This window comes from Coregonus clupeaformis, chromosome 10 (assembly GCF_020615455.1).
Source record: "Coregonus clupeaformis isolate EN_2021a chromosome 10, ASM2061545v1, whole genome shotgun sequence".
Taxonomy (NCBI): domain Eukaryota; kingdom Metazoa; phylum Chordata; class Actinopteri; order Salmoniformes; family Salmonidae; genus Coregonus; species Coregonus clupeaformis.
In genome coordinates, this window is record NC_059201.1 from 33,525,908 (window position 1) to 33,545,880 (window position 19,973).

Sequence of the window (19,973 nt, forward strand, 5' to 3'; positions counted from 1 at the left end):
CGTGTAGTTCTGGGCTGATTCCTCACCGTTCTCATGATCATTGCATTTCCACGAGGTGAGATCTTGCATGGAGCCCCAGGCCGAGGGAGATTGACAGTTCTTTTGTGTTTCTTCCATTTGCGAATAATCGCACCAACTGTTGTCACCTTCTCACCAAGCTGCTTGGCGATGGTCTTGTAGCCCATTCTAGCCTTGTGTAGGTCTACAATCTTGTCCCTGACATCCTTGGAGAGCTCTTTGGTCTTGGCCATGGTGGAGAGTTTGGAATCTGATTGATTGATTGCTTCTTTGGACTGGTGTCTTTTATACAGGTAACAAGCTGAGATTAGGAGCACTCCCTTTAAGAGTGAGCTTCTAATCTCAGCTCGTTACCTGTATAAAAGACACCTGGGAGCCAGAAATCTTTCTGATTGAGAGGGGGTCAAATACTTATTTCCCTCATTAAAATGCAAATCAATTAATAACATTTTTGACATGCGTTTTTCTGGATTTTTTTGTTGTTATTCTGTCTCTCACTGTTCAAATAAACCTACCATTAAAATTATAGACTGATCATGTCTTTGTCAGTGGGCAAATGTACAAAATAAGCAGGGGATCAAATACCTTTTTCCCTCACTGTATATCTGCCCTCTTCTTTGATACTTCTCTGAATGAAAATGTGTCAACTGTAAAAAAAATAGGTTTTGGATTCATATTTTATTGAGTCACATGCACATGGTGACAGATGTAGTTGCAGTGTACAGTGAAACTCTTAAGCTCCGAGCTCCAACAGTGCAGGTGTGAATGAAACAATAGTAAAAACAATAATAATAATAATAATAATATATACACTACCAGTCAAAGGTTTGGACACACCTACTCATTCAAGGGTTTTTCTTTATTTTTACATTGTAGAATAATAGTGAAGACATCAAAACTATGAAATAACATGGAATCATTTAGTAAACAAAAAATTGTTTAACAAATCAAAATATATTTTATATTTGAGATTCTTCAAATAGCCACCCTTTGCCTTGATGACAGCTTTGCACACTATTGGCATTCTCTCAACAAGCTTCACCTGGAATGCTTTTCCAACAGTCTTGAAGGAGTTCCCACATATGCTGAGCACTTGTTGGCTGCTTTTCCTTCACTCTGCGGTCTGACTCATCCCAAACCATCTCAATTGGGTTGAGGTCGGGGGATTGTGGAGGCCAGGTCATCTGATGCAGCACTCCATCACTCTCCTTCTTGGTAAAATAGCCCTTACACAGCCTGGAGGTGCACTGCGTCATTGTCCTGTTGAAAAACAAATGATAGTCCCACTAAGCCCAAACCAGATGGGATGGTGTATCGCTGCAGAATGCTGTGGTAGCCATGCTGGTTAAGTGTGCCTTGAATTCTAAATAAATCACAGACAGTGTCACCAGCAAAGCACCCCCACACCATAACACCTCCTCCTCCATGCTTTACGGTGGGAAATACAAATGCAGAGATCATCCGTTGACCCACACCGCATCTCACAAAGACACAGTGGATGGAACCAAAAAACTCCAATTTGGACACATTTGTCTAATGTCCATTGCTCATGTTTCTTGGCCCAAGCAGGTCTCTTCTTATTATCGGTGTCCTTTAGTAGTGGTTTCTTTGCAGCAGTTCCATGAAGGCCTGATTCACACAGTCCCCTCTGAACAGTTGATGTTGAGATGTGTCTGTTACTTGAACTCTGTGAAGCATTTATTTGGGCTGCAATTTCTGAGGCTGGCAACTCTTAATGGACTTGTCCTCTCCAGCAGAGGTAACTCTGGGTCTTCCATTCCTATGGCAGTCCTCATGAGAGCCAGTTTCATCATAGCGCTTGATGGTTTTTGCGACTGCACTTGAAGAAACTTTCAAAGTTCTTGAAATGTTCCGTATTGTCTGACCTTCATGTCTTAAAGTAAGTTTTACCAAATAGGGATATCTTCTGTATACTCCCCCTACCTTGTCACAACACAACTGATTGGCTCAAACGCATTAAGAAGGAAAGAAATTCCACAAATTAACTTTTAAGAAGGCACACCTGTTAATTGAAATGCATTCCAGGTGACTACCTCATGAAGCTGGTTGAGAGAATGCCAAGAGTGTGCAAAACTGTCATCAAGGCAAAGGGTGGCTATTTGAAGAATCTCAAACATAAAATATATTTTGATTTGTTTAACACTTGTTTTTGGTTACTACAAGATTCCATATGTGTTATTTCATAGTTTTGATGTCTTCACTATTATTCTACAATGTAGAAAATAGTAAAAATATAGAAAAACCCTGGAATGAGTAGGTGTGTCCAAACTTTTGACTGGTAATGTACATGTTTACAACTGTGTGATGTGACTATGGTCTTCATCAGAACCGTTGAAAACATTGCTTTGTCAAATATTGACTAAGTAGGCCTATATAATCACAGAGCATGTATGTACTTTTACAAACATCCTGATGGGAACAAGGAAACATTTTCAACATGTCTTACAACCCTCCAATGAGCAACAGTTCATGTCATCTATCTTAGTAGAGACAGAGACCGACGTCTTGCTTCCGGACAAGCTAAACACCTTCTTCGCCCACTTTGAGGATAACACAGTGCCACCGATGTGGCCCGCTACCAAGGACTGTGGGCTCTCCTTCTCCGTGGCCGACGTGAGTAAAATATTTAAACGTGTTAACCCTCGCAAGGCTGCCGGCCCAGACAGCATCCCTAGCCTCATCCTCAGAGCATGCGCAGACCAGCTTGCTGGTGTGTTTACGGGCATATTCAATCTCTCCCTATCCCAGTCTGCTGTCCCCATATGCTTCAAGATGGCCACCATTGTTCCTGTACCCAAGAAAGCAAAGGTAACTGAACTAAATGACTATCGCCCCATAGCACTCATCTCTGTCATCATGAATTGCTTTGAGAGACTAGTCAAGGATCATATCACCTCTACCTTACCTGCCACCCTAGACCCACTTCAATTTGCTTACCGCCCCAATAGATCCACAGACGATGCAATCACCATCACTCTGCACACTGTCTTATCCCATCTGGACAAGATGAATACCTATGTAAGAATACTGTTAATTGACTATAGGTCAGCATTCAACACCATAGTACCCTCCAAGCTCATCAATAAGCTCAAGGCCCTGGGTCTGAACCCCGCCCTGTGTAACTGGGTCCTGGACTTCCTGAGGGGCTGCCCCCAGGTGGTGTAGGTAGGAAACAACACCTCCACTTTGCTGATCCTCAACACTTGGGCCCCACAAGGGTGCGTGCTCAGCCCACTGCTGTAATCCCTGTTCACCCATGACTGCGTGGCCAAGCACGCCTCCAACTCAATCATCAAGTTTGCAGATGACACAACAGTAGTAGGCTTGATTACCAACAATGACGAGACAGCCTACAGGGAGGAGGTGAGGGCTCTGGGAGTGTGGTGCCAGGAAAATAACCTCTCACTCAACATCAACAAAACAAAGGAGATGATCGTGGACTTCAGGAAACAGCAGAGGATGCACCCACCTATCCACATCGACGGGACCGCAGTGGAGAAGGTGGAAAGCTTCAAGTTCCTTGGCGTACACATCACTGACAAACAGAAATGGACCACCCACACAGACAGTCTGGTGAAGAAGGCGCAACAGAGCCTCTTCAACCTCAGGAGGCTAAAGAAATTTGGCTTGGCACCTAAAACCCTCACAAACTTTTACAGATGCACAATTGAGAGCATCCTGTCGGGCTGTATCACCACCTGGTACGGCAACTGCACCGCCCGCAACTGCAAGGCACTCCAGAGGGTTGTGCGGTCTGCCCAACACATTACCGGGGTCAAACTACCCGCCCGCCAGGAGACATACAGCACCCGATGTCACAGGAAGGCCAAAAAGATCATGAAGGACATCAACTACCCGAGCCACTGCCTGTTCACCCCGCTATCATCCAGAAGGCAAGGTCAGTAAGAGGTGCATCAAAGCTGGGACCGAGAGACTGAAAAACAGCTTCTATCTCAAGGCCATCAGACTGTTAAACAGCCATCACTAGCACATTAGAGGCTGCTGCCTATAGACATAGACTAGAAATCACTGGCCACTTTAAGAAATGGAACACTAGCCAAGCGCGGTGGTGGTCGGGAGAGGTTGTGTTTTCTCTAGCAGGAGGTAAGCTTGGCTTCTTATATGATGTTGAGTAAAGCTTAAACCATGTATTTAGATTGTAGGTAGGTATTGTAGTCAGGTATTATAGGTAGTTTACTTAGGTAGTTATTGTAGGTTATTGTAGGTTATTGTAGGTAATTATTGTAGGTAAGTATTGTATTCGGCGGACCCCGGCGAAGCACGAGTGCTAGCTAACCCACTACTTGGACCAACAAAGCTAGCTAGCTAGCGGGTAGCTACTGGTAACTTTTAGCAACTGTGGTTAGTTGTTTCCAATGTTATTTCACGCTTAAGAGTACCTGTAATTGAGCCAGCTAGCTACCTACCATCAGCTGTTTTTCTAACCTCATTATCCGAGGCATTAACGTTAGGTGGTTGGTAGCTGCTGTACTTAATTACAGCTACTGATTGCAGTCTGCCACCCAGTTAGCTGGCGTTGGGTAAGTTTGGCTTTATACATAGCTTGGGCTTTGTCGAGTAAGGCTTAAACTATTATTTTAGATTGTAGTTAGGTATTATAGGTAGGCATCGTGGGCTGTATATTATTAGGTATTATAGGTAGGCATCGTGGGCTGTTGTGGGTAGTTGTTGTATGTAGTTATTGTAGGTTACTTTTGTATTCGGCGGTGCCGGGTGTAGCACGAAGCTAGCTAGCTAACTCACCTCCTGGACTAGCTGGCTAGTAGCTATTAGCAACGGTAGCAACTAAATACAATATCCTTTTAGCCAGCCACATTCGTTCGCAGCGACGCCGTTTTTCAAACAAAGTCAACACAGCAGCCATTGCTAGCTAGCCAACACTACCAGCTGGCTGTACTGTGGTAGCTAAATACAATATCTTTGTGCTAGCTAGCCAACGTTTAATCATTGCTGCGTTATGAAAGAAATAGACACGGACACGAATTATCTGTTTAGTGTGTTAACACACTATTGGTAGTTTGTTGTAACCAAGTATTGGTGCTAAACTGTGTGTTATTGGATGCTAGCATGCTAGTTAGCTATGGCGTCATAGTTAGCTAGCTGAATAAAGTAAGTTGAGTCTAGTCCTTGAAACATTGAACCGCTGTAGCTTACAACAATTCTAATTTCTAAAGTGGAAGTTGGGAGAGTTTTATTCGGGTGGTTCAGTGAAACAATTATAGTTTCTGAGGTGGAAGTTGGGAGAGTTATATTTTTTTGGTGAGGGAGGCCTTGCTCTCTTCTTTCCCAGATGTTTAGTTCATTTCATTCCGATCTCCTCTGCATTATTGTAGCCATCTGCTACAGCCTGTCAACTCTGCCTCTGCCTATCCCTGTTCTCTCCTCTCCGCACAGGCTACACAAACGCCTCACACCGCGTGCCTGCTGCCTCTCTAACCTGGTGGTCCCTGCACGCACCACACACCTGGAGTTCCAGGTCTCAGGCAGCCTCTGGAACTGCCGTTCTGCTGCCAACAAGGCTGACTTCATCCCAGCCTATGCTACCCTCCAGTCCCTCGACTTCCTGGCGCTGACGGAAACATGGATTACCACTGAAAACACTGCTACTCCTACTGCTCTCTCCTCGTCTGACCATGTGTTCTCGCATACCCCGAGAGCATCTGGTCAGAGGGGTGGTGGCACAGGAATCCTCATCTCTCCCAAGTGGTCATTCTCAATTTTTCCCCTAACCCATCTGTCTATCTCCTCATTTGAATTCCACGCTGTCACAGTCACTAGCCCATTTAAGCTTAATATCCTTGTCATCTATCGCCCTCCAGGTTCCCTTGGAGAGTTCATCAATGAGCTTGACGCCTTGATAAGTTCCTTTCCTGAGGATGGCTCACCCTTCACAGTTTTGGGGGATTTCAACCTCCCTACGTCTACATTTGACTCATTTCTCTCTGCCTCCTTCTTTCCACTCCTCTCCTCTTTTGACCTCACCCTCTCACCGTCCCCCCTACTCACAAGGCAGGCAATACGCTTGACTTCATCTTTACTAGATGTTGCTCTTCTACTAATCTCACTGCAACTCCCCTCCATGTCTCCGACCACTACTTTGTATCCTTTTCTCTCGCGCTCTCCTCCAACACTACTCACTCTGCCCCTACACAGATGGTAACGCGCCGCCGCAACCTTCGCTCTCTCTCTCCCACTACTCTCTCCTCTTCCATCCTATCATCTCTTCCCTCTGCTCAATCCTTCTCCCTCCAATCTCCTGATTCTGCCTCCTCAACCCTCCTCTCCTCCCTTTCTGCATCCTTTGACTCCCTGTGTCCCCTATCCTCCCGGCCGGCTCGGTCCTCCCCTCCAGCTCCGTGGCTTGACGACTCATTGCGAGCTCACAGAACAGAGCTCCGGGCAGCTGAGCGGAAATGGAAGAAAACTAAACTCCCTGCCGACCTGGCATCTTTTCAGTCCCTCCTCTCTACATTTTCTTCATCTGTTTCTGCTGCTAAGGCCACTTTCTACCACTCTAAATTCCAAGCATCTGCCTCTAACCCTAGGAAGCTCTTTGCCACATTCTCCTCACTGATGAATCCCCCCCTCCTCCCTCTCTGTGGATGACTTCGTCAACCACTTTGAAAAGAAGGTTGACGACATCCGATCCTCGTTTGTTAAGTCTAATGACACTGCTGGTCCTGCTCACACTGCCCTACCCTATGCTTTGACTTCTTTCTCCCCTCTCTCTCCAGATAAAATCTTGCGACTAGTGACTGCAGGCCGCCCAACAACCTGCCCGCTTGACCCCATCCCCTCCTCTCTTCTCCAGACCATCTCCGGTGACCTTCTCCCCTACCTCACCTCGCTGATCAACTCATCCTTGACCGCTGGCTATGTCCCTTCCGTCTTCAAGAGAGCGAGAGTTGCACCCCTTCTCAAAAAACCAACACTCGATCCCACTGATGTCAACAACTACAGACCAGTATCCCTTCTTTCTTTTCTTTCCAAAACTATTGAGTGTGCCGTCTTTAGCCAACTCTCTTGCTATCTCTCTCAGAATGACCTTCTTGATCCAAACCAGTCAGGTTTCAGGACTGGTCATTCAACTGAGACTGCTCTTCTCTGTGTCACGGAGGCTCTCCGCACTGCTAAAGATAACTCTCTCTCCTCTGCTCTTGTCCTTCTAGACCTGTCTGCTGCCTTTGATACTGTGAACCATCAGATCCTCCTCTCCACCCTCTCCGAGCTGGGCATCTCCGGCGCGGCTCACTCCTGGATTGCGTCCTACCTGACCGGTCGCTCCTACCAAGTGGCGTGGCGAGAAGCTGTCTCCGCACCACGTGCTCTCACCACTGGTGTCCCCCAGGGCTCAGTTCTAGGCCCTCTTCTTTTCTCCCTATACACCAAGTCACTTGGCTCTGTCATATCCTCACATGGCCTCTCCTATCATTGCTACGCTGACGATACACAACTAATCTTCTCCTTTCCCCCTTCTGATAACCAGGTGGCGAATCGCATCTCTGCATGTCTGGCAGACATATCAGTATGGATGACGGATCACCACCTCAAGCTGAACCCTGGCAAGACGGAGCTGCTCTTCCTCCCGGGGAAGGACTGCCCGTTCCATGATCTCGCCATCACGGTTGACAACTCCATTGTGTCCTCCTCCCAGAGTGCGAAGAGCCTTGGCGTGACCCCTGGACAACACCCTGTCGTTCTCCGCTAACATCAAGGCGGTGACCCGATCCTGCAGGTTCATGCTCTACAACATTCGGAGAGTACGACCCTGCCTTACACAGGAAGCGGCACAGGTCCTAATCCAGGCACTTGTCATCTCCCGTCTGGATTACTGCAATTCGCTGTTGGCTGGGCTCCCTGCCTGTGCCATTAAACCCCTACAACTCATCCAGAATGCCGCAGCCCATCTGGTGTTCAACCTTCCCAAGTTCTCTCACGTCACCCCCCTCCTCCGCACACTCCACTGGCTTCCAGTTGAAGCTCGCATCCGTTACAAGACCATGGTGCTTGCCTATGGAGCAGTGAGGGGAACGGCACCTCCGTACCTTCAGGCTCTGATCAGTCCCTACACCCAAACGAGGGCATTGCGTTCATCCACCTCTGGCCTGCTGGCTCCCTTCCTCTGCGGAAGCATAGTTCCCGCTCAGCCCAGTCAAAACTGTTCGCTGCTCTGGCACCCCAATGGTGGAACAAGCTCCCTCACGACGCCAGGACAGCGGAGTCACTCACCACCTTCCGGAGACATTTGAAACCCCACCTCTTTAAGGAATACCTGGGATAGGATAAAGTAATCATTTTACCCCCCCCAAAAAAAAAGAAAATAAAAATATTTTGGAAAGTGGTTATCCCACTGGCTATAGGGTGAATGCACCAATTTGTAAGTCGCTCTGGATAAGAGCGTCTGCTAAATGACGTAAATGTGCCCTTGAGCAAGGCACTTAACCCTAATTGCTCCTGTAAGTCGCTCTGGATAAGAGCGTCTGCTAAATGACTAAAATGTAAATGTAAATGTACATATCTTGCATTACTCATGTCATATGTATATACTGTATTCTATACTATTCTACGGTATCTTAGTCACTTTAATAATGTGTACATATCTTGCATTACTCATCTCATATGTATATACTGTATTCTATACTATTCTACTGTATCTTAGTTCATGCCGCTCTGACATCGCTCGTCCATATATGTATATATTCTTAATTAATTCCTTACTTAGATTTGTGTGTATTGGGTATATGTTGTGAAATTGTTAGATATTACTTGTTAGATATTACTGCACTGTCGGAGCTAGAAGCACAAGCCTTTCGCTACACCCACAATAACATCTACTAAACACGTGTATGTGACCAATAAAAATTTATTTGATTTGTATCTTTGTTATAATTCAACACTATTATTTCAATCTTGTTAGAACATTCCATAAGAAGATCACATGAGAGCACCTAGCCACTGCACTGAGTAAGAGCAACACCACTCATTTCAGAGGCTTCTGTCTATCTGCATATCGACAGACAGACAGAGCATGTTGATCTGTCTGCAGTCGCTGCGTCCATCCCTGTTTCCACGGCAGCACAGCAGCCTGCTTGTGCATTCATAGAAATCCTGCCCATTAATTTCCAAGAACCGAGGTTAGTTCTACGCTGATGAAATATGTGTGAGGAGGAGCAGAAGCAATTTCTATCTTTAAGCCAACAGACACCCCTTCAGTTTATTCTGTTTTGGTTGGCTGGGGTTGGTTGGGGGATGGGGAGGGTGGGTGATCATTTTTACCGCGGCTGTGGGTTCCTGCATCTCAATCAGACTGAGAAAACACAATCTGGCCGAAGTGGGAGGGGTGTTTACTCACAATCCGCCTCTGGTGTCCATTTGACATCTAGCCACAGGAACAGACCACCACATCATACAGCATAACAGTATGCACATACAGGCTGCCATCAAAGGAATCAATGACTTAATATCAAAGATCTACACTATATTGTATACAATACGAGAATGCTGATTTAGAGTTCTTTATGCTGTATTATGTCTATCCAAAAGTCCAAAGGTGTAAGCTCAGCCCAGTGTATTATTTTCAGTTCATTTGTTCTATCTTGTTTAACATCTCTTACATGTAGAGACTATATCACACAAGCCTTGCTAGGTTACTGTATGAACGATTCACCAGCACACTGACTGTGGGTGCCTGCACTGCTCTCCGGCTGCTCTCTGGTGGAGCGAATCAGTATGCAGGGACAGAGTCAGAGGCATGCCCGCTAGCAGAGTGGAGCTGCAGGTTGGCGCCCGTCACAACGCTTGTAGGTACTGACACATTAGACAGGATCATAACATCTCAAACTGTCCTTCCCTGGCTCCTGACTGACATCAAATCCATTCTATGGGAGTGTTGCCATCCTCAGCGGAGCCTGCAATAAGAGTGGAGATCATCCATACAGTACATAACATCTCTGCATCGAATTACGGTTCCCAGTTCCCACTGGAATTAAGCATGTGGGACTGACTGACGAGCTGACTGAGTCAGAATGGCCTTGGGAAATATAAGCATGCAGGAACTAAATCAATGCACTCCTCACAGTCATCCAATACTGACTTGGATGGATTGCATGTTAAAACATTCAGAAGGTCTAAAGCCCATCTACCTCATAGGTAACACTTAAGGTTCCATTTGTAAAGGGTTTATAAAGGGTTTGTAATTACGTTATTAACAGTTATTTCATGAGCCACTATTTACCTATTTTTGCAGCCTATTTGAATTTTTGCAACGCGATTTCCTGCATATTGCACCTTTAGAGGTATCTTTTCAGCAGTTATAAATGTTAGTAACTCATTTGTTAATGGTCAGTGGATTGCCACTTTAAAATAAGGTATCATTTTAGCAGTTATAAATGTTGATAACTCAGTTATAAATGTTTATAGGTCTGTCAGTTATAAATGTTTATAGGTCTGTCACTTTAAAAGCAGGTATACTTTTAGCAGTTATACATGTGGGTAAATCATTTATAGGTGATTTGAGAGTTCACTCAGATCTTAGACATACTTATAGGTAGTATTGGGTACTCATTTACATTTTAGTCATTTAGCAGACGCTCTTATCCAGAGCGACTTACAGTTAGTGAATACATATTTTTTTATACTGGCCCCCCGTGGGAATCGAACCCACAACCCTGGCGTTGCAAACGCCATGCTCTATCAACTGAGCTACATCCCTGCCGGCCATTCTCTCCCCTACCCTGGACGACGCTGGGCCAATTGTGCGCCGCCCATGAGTCTCCCTGTCGCGGCCGGCTGCGACAGAGCCTGGATTCGAACCAGGATCTCTAGTGGCACAGTTAGCACTGCGATGCAGTGCCTTAGACCACTGCGCCACTCAGGAGTCATCACTACTTACGTGAGAGAAGATTCAACACTTTGTTAATAAACATGTTCAGTCAATGAATGGTGGGTATGAAGACCAAAACATTCAATGTTGTGAGAGGATACCTCCTCCACCGTTTCACCAACCAAAGTTATTATGGTTACCATTTCACACCAGAGCGTTCACCATACTTAAACTATCACAGAGAAGTGGTAAGTGTGTGTTGATCTAATCTGGTAAGGGGTAATGATGATTGAATAATGTTCTGGATGTAAATTTGGCCAGGGCATCAGGGTTTCAAAGGCACATCATGAAAAACAACCTCTTCTGTTCCTGGGACAGAGCAACAATGCATCACACCCAAAAGTGAGAAAATAACTATTGTTCAACTGTACAACTATTGAAAACAAGGTTGATACATAAGGGTTCATCTTATAAGTATTTGTAAGTGCATTTATAAATGGTTAATAACTGGAGGTAAATATTGGCTCACTGACCAGTTATTGCACTCTTTTGACCAATGCGATATAACAGTTTATTAATGATATATAATGCATTTCTAAATGATTAAATAACCATTAATAATGTCATTATAACTCCTTTACAAACCCTTTACAAATGGAACCTTATTGTAAAGTGTTACACAAGCAAACACGTATGTACCAAATGGCAATCAGAGTGAAAAATAAAGGTAAAAGGAAGCTCATCCTTATTTGTACATTACTGAGCTTTTAACATCATCACCATCATCATTGTCAACAGCTGCAGCTGATGCAGCATTATCACTGTCATCATGATTATCATCATCCATCTTCATCTCTATAAAAATCAAACACGTTATAAAATGTCAAAAGTGGATACATAATCATACTACTCAGGGTGTCCCAGGCAGGAAGACAAAGAAACACTCATAAATCCCTATGGAAACAGAGGAGTCCATTATCAGTGAGTTGATAAAACAGCACTTCAGTAGCAGCATTGCCATACGGAGATGTGGAGTAGACGGCTCATCACCATCACAGAGCCCTCTCTCTGCCTCTCTCTCTCTCTCTCTCTCTCTCTCTCTCTCTCTCTGCCTCTCTCTCTCTCTGCCTCTCTCTCTCTCTCTCTCTCTCTCTCTCTCTCTCTCTCTCTGCCTCTCTCTCTCTCTCTGTCTCTCTCGCGCTCTCTCTCTCTCTCTCTCTCTCTCTCTCTCTCTCTGTCTCTCTCGCGCTCTCTCTCTCTCTCTCTCTCTCTCTGCCTCTCTCTGCCTCTCTCTCTCTCTCTCTCTCTCTCGCCTCTCTCTGCCTCTCTCTCTCTCTCTCTCTCTGTCTCTCTCGCGCTCTCTCTTTCTGCCTCGCGCTCTCCCCCATCTCTGCTCTCTCCTCCATCACTGCCTCTCTCTGTCTCCTCTCTCGCGTGTGCGAGCACTCTTTCTGCCTCACTCTCTCCTCCATCTCTGCTTCTCTCTCTGTCTCCGCTCTCTCTCTCTATCGCTCTCTCTCTCAATTCAATTCAATTTCAATTTAAGGGCTTTATTGGCATGGGAAACGTATGTTAACATTGCCAAAGCAAGTGAAGTAGAGTCTAAACAAAAGTGAAATAAACAATAAATATTAACAGTAAACATTACACTCAGAAGTTCCAAATGAATATATACAGTGTTGTAACACTGTGCAAACACTTAAAGTGCAAATGGGAAAATAAATAAACATAAATATGGGTTGTTCTTCACTGCTTGCCCTTTTCTTGTGGCAACAGGTCACAAATCTTGCTGCTGTGATGGTACACTGTGGTATTTCACCCAGTAGATAAGGGAGTTTATCAAAATTGGGTTTGTTTTCGAATTCTTTGTGGATCTCTGTAATCTGAGGGAAATATGTGTCTCTAATATGGTCATACATTTGGCAGGAGGTTAGAAAGTGCACCTCAGTTTCCACCTCATTTTGTGGGCAGTGTGCACATAGCCCGTCTTCTCTGGAGAGCCAGGTCTGCCTACGGCGACCTTTCTCAATAGCTAAGGCTATGCTCACTGAGTCTGTACATAGTCAAAGCTTTCCTTAAGTTTGGATCAGTCACAGTGGTCAGGTATTATTCCACTGTGTACTCTCTGTTTAGGGCCAAAGAGCATTCTAGTTTGCTCTGTTTAAAAAAAATGTATTTCCAATGTGTCAAGTAATTCTCTTTTTGTTTTCTCATGATTTGGTTGGGTCTAATTGTGTTGTTGTCCTGGGGCTCTGTGGGGTCTGTTTGTGTTTGTGAACAGAGCCCCAGGACCAGCTTGCTTAGGGGACTCTTCTCCAAGTTAATCTCTCCGTAGGTGATGGCTTTGTTATTGAAGGTTTGTGAATCGCTTCCTTTTAAGTGGTTATAGAATTTAACAGCTCTTTTCTGGATTTTGATAATTAGCAGGTATCGGCCTAATTATGCTCGTTTTCTCTCTCTCTCTCTTTCTCTCTGCCTCCTCATTGTGTCAGTTGGCATGCTGATGAAATAGAAACTCTCCTCTCTTGAGAGATAATGTGTACGGTCTCTTTCATAATTCAGTCTTGGTGAATGAATAAGGGGTCTACAGTAGAAATGAATCACATCAGTGACTCGTCATCAAACATTTGTCAACGTGCAGAGAATACAATTTAATCGGGGGAGGAAAACACTGAGGCTGCATTGTCGAGAGCTATTGAGAGGTGGAAAATAAATGTTTTCTAGTCCTCAGAGGGGATGAGAGGATCATTTCACAACCAAATAGAACATCAATACTAGCCATGCAACCTCCTGTGTAACTAAATATGGGCAAAATATAATTGATTCGAAAACCTAATTGATTAATTTGAATACTTTTAAAACCTGCCTTCAAAGTCTTCTACATTCTTGTAGATCTGAAGAATGTGTAAATAACACTAAAAAAAAGTACCCTCGCTAAGGAAAAGCCTTTTGCCTTTCCTCTGCTGTGATGTGTTGATTCCAGAGGAAATTCTCTTAAGCCTTTGGTCGATTGAGTGAATGAGTTCACGTCTGCCCCCCTCCCCTTTTCCTCCTCCTCCTCCTCCTCCTCCTCCTCCTCCTCCTCCTCCCCCTCCCATTTTCCTCCTCCTCCTCCCCCTCCTCCGCCTCCCCCTCCTCCTTCTCCCGCTCTCATTTTCCTCCTCACCCTCCTCCTCCTCCCCCCTTTCCTCCCCCTCCTCCCTCTCCTCTCCTCCCCTTCCTCCACCTCCACCTCCCCTCCCCCCTCCTCCCTCCCCTCCTCCTCCTCCTCCTCCCCTCTCCTTTTCCTCCTCCTCCTCCTCCCCCCCCTCTCCTTTTCCTCCTCCCTCTCCTCCCCCCATACTCCCTCTCCTCCCCCCTACTCCCTCTCCTCCCCCTCCTCCCCCTCCCCTCCTCCTCCCCCTCCTCCCCCTCCCCCTCCTCCTCCCCCTCCTCCCCCTCCTCCTCCACCCCCTCCTCATTCTCCCCCCACCTCCTCCTCCCCCCTCCTCCCCTCCCTAGATCTCTCATTAGGATTGCTTGGCCGAGCACTCAGGGTTTTGTTTGGATGGCTCCCAAATGGAAACACACATTTGGAGTGGTGCCATGCTGTCAGCTTCTTACATGATTTGCAGTGTGAATAATGGCTGCTCGTTGGCGAGAGAGGCCCGACATACAATACAGGGCCGTCACTGGAACCCATCAAAATCCTCCATCAAAATCCTCCAACAGTGTAACAGAGAAAGTTCTGAGTCAACTCAGGCAGAGTTTAAACATTATCCTGGTGATGAGTATTATGAAGAAGAATTCCTGATTCTAAGACAAAGCAAAACTTCAGAGCACAAGGCTTTAAAACAGACATGAGCAATTCATTGCCACCTCCCTAAATCTACACAATCATACATCCAGTAAATGCGCATTAGCAGTAATATTGAAAACCACCCTGATCACACATGAAAGCATGACCTAGTCCATCCAGCAATAAGGCAGGTTGGAGAACACAACACAAACCCAAAGCCTGCACAGACGCTTTCTCTCCAGAATGACCCAAGCTCTGTGTGACTACAGTGATTAAGGCCTAAGACTAAATGGATGGTGCATCCACTGCAATTAAGTCCTATTAATGATTAAGTCGGCGATGTTGAGTATTATGCAGGTCACATATAAGTGGAGTTCATTGAGTAGGTCAACAATGATTATACACTGCATCAAACAGGCGGTGAGCAGCCATTTGTTCAGTAGTAATTAGCCCCAATGATAGAGCATTGCACTGCATTAAGCGAGAGAGGATAGGACATGTTCAACCACTTTAACACTGGGAAATTAAGATAATAATAGACAATAATGGTCAGACAATTTGTATGAAGACAACACAATCTCTTTCACCCTCTGATCACGGTAAGACATAAGCAGTTGTAAGAGAATTGCACTGGGTAATCATTAGTCCAGATTTGTGTTCGTAACTAATTCATTTCAGCATGACATCAATCAAAAAAGGATTCTGTAAAAAGAGACAGCGGTATAGTAAAGCCTTTAGGTGTAAGACTGCTTAGACAGAGACAGAGCCAGGTATCAGGTTGTCAGGCCGTGTAAACGCTCCCAGAGAGCAGGTTAGGCTGAAGCCATGATAGATGGAGACGTGACAACTATCAGAGGCTGGGTTTCTGACCTCCAGGTACGTCTGCTTTACAAGCCTCTCAAGGCGCCAGAGTTCATCAATAATTTACCGCACGGCCGCTCGTGTTAACACTATCCTTAAGCGCAGTCATTATGTATAAGAAACACACACAGACGCACACACGAGCATGGACGGACACGCGCGCACACACACACACAGAGATAATGTGAATGTTATGAAACGATCCTCATTATCTCATGTCATCATGAGAAGTCCAGGTTCCTAGAAAGTATGGATTGTCTGAAATAAACTATGTACTCCATTTCAGTTCAGTTCCTGGCACAAATATGAAGAAAACTTGTGGCAGCTGTAAAAACAAATGTGTCCTCTCATAGACATGGTGGAAAAAATAAGTCATAAGTCATGTTCTTGAACAGAGATTTACAGTCCCAGTTTTGCTCAATACATTCTTTATCATTGGACTTTTAATGGATGATTTGATCTCAGCAGACAGATGGGAGACAGCGTTAAAATCGTTCTGACTTAACCAATCCATGTAGACGGGCACTATAAGACAATAGCAATAACTGCAATATAGTTAGTAGTTACGCATCTATCACAAATCATATCCGCTCTTAACGTGCTATTTGTGTTTTTGTCAACTCATGAGGAACGGGTTTCAATCCGTTTTTCTCACCAGTTCAGCTGTTGCTGCTGGCAAAATAAGGGAAAACTGTTGAAAAGATAATTGGCAACAGTTATTAGCATCGTTCATCATCATCAACATTCATAAGCCTAATATAAGCTGCAGAGATTTTCTGGCTGGAAATAAAGAGCACAGAAACAAACCACCATCTCTGCCAGTCATGATTAGGCTTAGTCATGAGAGGGGATTCCTGTCCTCAGACTGGAGATCAATGTCATATTGACTCTAACCCATCAAACTAAATGTCTATCCCCACTGATTGCGGTAGATGAGCGAGATGTGTGTGTGGTGTGTGTGACTTGTATTCATAATAAGAAATGCAAAGATTTTCAGCTGAATATCTCAGCAACTACATCAGGGCCAGCAGAATGTATCATGTTTGCTGGAGTTTCTTGTTGGAGTGAGAAAACCTAATAATGTTCAAGGAAGCAGTGGATCAAAATGTACTTTCTAAGCATGCGCTCAGTTCAATTGTCTTAAGTGAATTGTCTGTGCACCAAACAACAGCAGGTATCCAATGGACCATGTAATCTCTTCTGTCAGCTGTTATTGTTAGAGTTCGAAGGGCATGTCCCACTGGTTGAATCAACATTGTTTCCATGTCATTTCAACCAAAACATTCAATGTGACAACGTTGAATCAATGTGGAAAACTGATTGGATTAGAAAAAAAGTAATCAACGTCAGGGAATGTTGTCTTTTTTTCACCCAACTTTTAACCTAAATCCAATGACATGGTGACATGTTTTGTTGATTTCACATTGAATTCACGTTAGTTGATAACCCAACCAAATGTAAATCCAAACTAGACGTTGAACTGACGTCTGTGCCCAGTGGGGTGGGGCTTGTAGAGCTTGGCAGAGTCCAGCAACAACCTCTAATGTACTCCAAGCCACTGCAGTTATGAAGGTGTTAACACTCAGCAGTAATGATTCTCCACCAGGAACTGAAAGAAATGCAGTAGAGATTGCACTCAAGAGATTCCAAGGCATGAAGAAACTGTTTATCTCAGTGGTGGCGCTTAGCAAGAAGAGTGCTTTGGTTTCAGCTCCTGGCTGGTATATGGAGAGGCTCTAAGAGGGGTCTGACTTGTGAGGAGGGAGGGAGTGTGTTGAGTGGGTTGAGAGCTGCAGCTCAATACAGGGCCTGGCTGTCTGAGGAGATGCAGGTGGCTGTCAGCCATACCCCCAGTCCCCCAGGTGGCCCCCTCTCCTGCTACATTACCTGCTTAATACACACTGGTAACCATACTTCCAACCTGCCATACATATAAATAGATAACACATGCATTCTGCTAAATGGTAACATCTAGTGGATGAGAATGCTAGAATCATGGGGCAATCTGGGAAACAAACATGAAGAAAAAAAAGAAGAAAAAAAAGTATGCACTCACTAACTGTAAGTCGCTCTGGATAAGAGCGTCTGCTAAATGACTAAAATGTAAATGTAAAATTGCTTCACATTTTCGCTGAACTAATTGCTAGGAGACAAATGCAAACTTGAAGTAAGGTCTGCATAGAGAGTGACAAAGAGGATGGCCATGCTCAGGGGCAGACTGGGACAAAAATTCAGCCCTGGCATTTCAGCCGCACCAGCCCACATCACCGCGACTTACACACACACAGGCAGTAATGCTACTGACAATGCCTTATAAATGGTTTATTATGGATCTTTAAAATAAAGTGTTACCCTGTTTTCTTCTATTGAATGATATGTAGCCTAATATTTAAACACGTATTTAAAGTGGGCAGGGGGGAACACTTGAATGCATTATTTGAAATATGTAGTTAGGCTGTTATAAGGTATTATATACAGTAAGCCAATGGTAATCTATAAGGCATTTATTCAGTGATTTTCTTCTTTGTCTAATATATGTTTATTCATTCAACACAGCTACATTAAGGAACTGGCAGTCTCTCTCTCTCTCTCTCTCTCTCTGTTTTCTTCTATTGAATTCAATATACAACATTCTATGTTGGTAAAAAAAAACTGCGTTGTGCTTCATTTGACAGTGCCGCGCACATATGCGTATCTTTCTGCCAAGAAGTGACAGGCTTTCAGTGAATGAAATAAGCGGGAGATAGGCGGGACTTTCCAGCCTTCAGTGTAACACCAGAGTCACTTGTTACTACAGCTCATAAGCTCACTTTTTGGGCTGAAGAGACTGAGATTCAGAAGCGAATAAACATTGATAAAACAATGAAAATACACTGTCCCCGAATTGACCTTTATTGTAATCAGTGGTGAGACAAGTACCCAATTGTCATACTTGAGCAAAAGTAAAGATACCTTAATAGAAAATGACTCAAGTAAAAATGAAAGTCACCCAGTAAAATACTACTTGAGTAAAAGTCTAAAAGTATTTGGTTTTAAATATACTTAAGTATCAAAAGTAAATGTAATTGCTCAAATATACTTAAGTATCAAAGGTTAAAGTATAAATCATTTCACATTCCTTATATTATTGAATTATTTTCTTGTCCTACTAAGCATTTGAAATGTAACAAGTATTTTTGGGTGTCAGGGAAAATGTATGGAGTAAAAAGTACATTATTTTCTTTAGGAATGTAGTGGAGTAAAAGTAAAAGTAGTCAAAAATTGTAATAGTAAAGTAAAGTACAGATACTTAAGTAGTTCTTTAAAGTATTTGTACTTAAGTACTTTACATCACTGATTGTAATACATGATGACTTGAGTTTAGTAAAAAGCACTGTATAAATGTCTAGTAGATGGCTGTTGCCTTTCCTATGTGTTAGAAAAGCCAATCTAAGGACGTGTTAGACTATATTGCAATGTTCCCCCGAATGCCACTTCCCTAATTAGCATATACAGCCAAAATATTAGGACTAACTGGCAGTAGTACGCTACATGATCTGGGTCAGTGTGCGTGAGTGTGTCTTTCTCTGTTTTCTTCCTACCTTGACTGCACCCCAGTAGATTATCTATCATTTCTCACAGACAAAGCACCGGACCAGCAAAACCAGAATTTCTAGCAAATAAGTTGGTTAACTTCACACATTTAGCAGCTTCGGCCTCAAGAGCCCATTTTTTTGGTCACTCTAAAACAGTCAATTTTTCTGTTTTGACTGACTGCCTGACAGTCATAGCAATTTGAAGATATTCATGCAGACTACAATTTTCGTCTTGAGAATCATTAGCCAATATATTTTCTGCCTAATTTCTACATGATCAATTAGCCACTACTGTACCATCAAAACATTTGGGATTGGAGAAATATCAGCCACATTTTCCTTCTGTTAAACAAATTGTTCAGCATTAGGTCTCTTGATTTCGTCTGCACATAAAAGCTGCCCTCTTATCTGCAGATGTTCTCCCCTTCCTCACCATATGGATTAATTCACAGTGCAGTGTAGGCCGGTGAAGTCATGGCTGGAGGAGAGGAGGGGGTCTCCAGAGGAAGAGAGCCATCTGTTGGGACCTGAGTGTAGCAGAAGCTATTCTGAAGAGTATCTCTCTCTAGGGGAGAGTCTGGAAGACAGGCAGAGTGGAGAAAGCAGCAGGGAAGGCCAAACCCTGTCACTGGAAAGCTCAAAGACATTGCAAGGACTGTACTGAACCCCAATAACTACTGTACAATCTGAGACTAGAGCCACAACAACAGGTGGAATAGGAGAAAGGGTAGCAAGGTTTTATGATTTATGTGTAAAATTCTACTTAGTTGGTCTTTACACTTATTTGAGAAGCCTGGTCTCATAGAGTAGACATAACATAGTAAACGTAAATCCGGGACACTCAAATTAGTATGATATGTTATGTTTGGTTAAATAA